The following is a 1303-nucleotide window of genomic DNA, read 5'->3' as shown; positions in this document are numbered from 1 at the left end:
CACTCTTCCTCTCTTTCTCCTCTCTCTGTCCTCTCCTCTACCTTTTCCAGCTTGTTGGATGATCATTTTCTTCACCACGGTGGTGACACAGAGCGTGTGGGTTAGAAGGGCGTGGGGGCTGGAGAGAAAGAAAGAGCAATAGACAGATAGATGGATGATGGGATGGAGTGAGAAGGAATGAGACAGAGGTGGAGGTAGTAATGACAATGGGAGAAGGGAGAGGGATGGAGGCAGGTGGAAGGGATGAGGAGCAGTGGTCTGTTTGTGTGTGGAGGGAGTGTTTCCTTTCCCACACACACCTCCACTACCCCGTCACTGAAGCAGAAGAGGAGAAAGAGAAAGAAGAGATGGATGGAGTGGTGGTGAATCAGCCGACTGCCTTGTTCCTTCTCTGTCTGCTCTCCTCCCTCTCTCCGCTCTCGTTCCTCTATCCGCTCTTCACCCTCTCTCTGCTGGCTCTGCCCTCATACTCACTGAATACTCCCTCCTTCTCTGAGACACACACCCCCACCACCACACACACACACAGTTCATTACCATTCACTGGTTCTCACTGTGACACGCTTGGCTAACCCACTCACAAAGCCTGGGCTGAGCAAGGAGTAGAATCCTAATACAGGGAAGAGCGAGGGAGGGAGTTAGGGAGAGGTCAAAGGGATAGGGAGAAAATAAGTGAGTGAGGGAAGGAGTGGAGAGGAAAAGAGAGAAAGAAAATTAGTGAGTGAGGGAGGGAAATGGAGATACTGAAGTAGGGAGAAGAAAATAAAAAGAGAGAGGGAGAGAAGAGAGAGAGAGAGAGTGAAAGAAGGTTGGGGGAGTATGAGGAGGGGGTATATTAGACTAGCAGGCGTCCTCTACAGTCTGCTTATGTCAGTGAATAGACTGTCCTTCTTGGCTGGTTTGCATTGTTCTCTGTGTGTGTGTGTGTGTGTGTGTGTGTGTGTGTGTGTGTGTGTGTGTGTGTGTGTGTGTGTGTGTGTGTGTGTGTGTGTGTGTGTGTGTGTGTGTGTGTGTGTGTGTGCTGCCAGTCACTCTCTACTAAGCTGGACTCAAGGGATCACTAGGAAATCATTATGTTTGCCTAAATATTCATATTTATAATCTAATTTATCTCAAGAGAACCCAAGACCAATAGGTTTGGTGTTGTCTCACATTTACCCCACTAACACTTTCTGATCCAATTCCTATTGATTCCAGGTTTAACAGGGTATTATAACTTCATTGCTTTCTATACACACTGACACTGATATCAATACATTTCCTCTGAATCACAAAGAATCTGTCGGTGTTCTTGATAATAACG

The 1303-nt window shown here is 47.2% G+C and overlaps 1 protein-coding gene across 4 annotated transcripts in view; it reads right to left on the bottom strand.

The window, feature by feature from the left end:
• Positions 1–580, bottom strand: part of LOC129815591 (kelch domain-containing protein 8A-like) — a 78111-nt gene extending 77531 nt beyond the window's left edge. For 2 of the 4 annotated variants that reach the window (XM_055869546.1, XM_055869541.1), the window contains exon 1: positions 1–577. This exon is cut by the window's left edge and continues 154 nt beyond it. The gene's annotated coding sequence lies outside the window, so the exon portion shown is untranslated. The other 2 variants (XM_055869543.1, XM_055869539.1) reach the window with 2 other exon arrangements.
• Positions 581–1303: the final 723 nt, after the last annotated feature.

The sequence above is a fragment of the Salvelinus fontinalis genome, chromosome 18, assembly GCF_029448725.1.
Source record: "Salvelinus fontinalis isolate EN_2023a chromosome 18, ASM2944872v1, whole genome shotgun sequence".
NCBI lineage: Eukaryota > Metazoa > Chordata > Actinopteri > Salmoniformes > Salmonidae > Salvelinus > Salvelinus fontinalis.
Note: the sequence above shows the minus strand (reverse complement) of the source record. Positions and strands in the feature narration are given on the sequence as shown.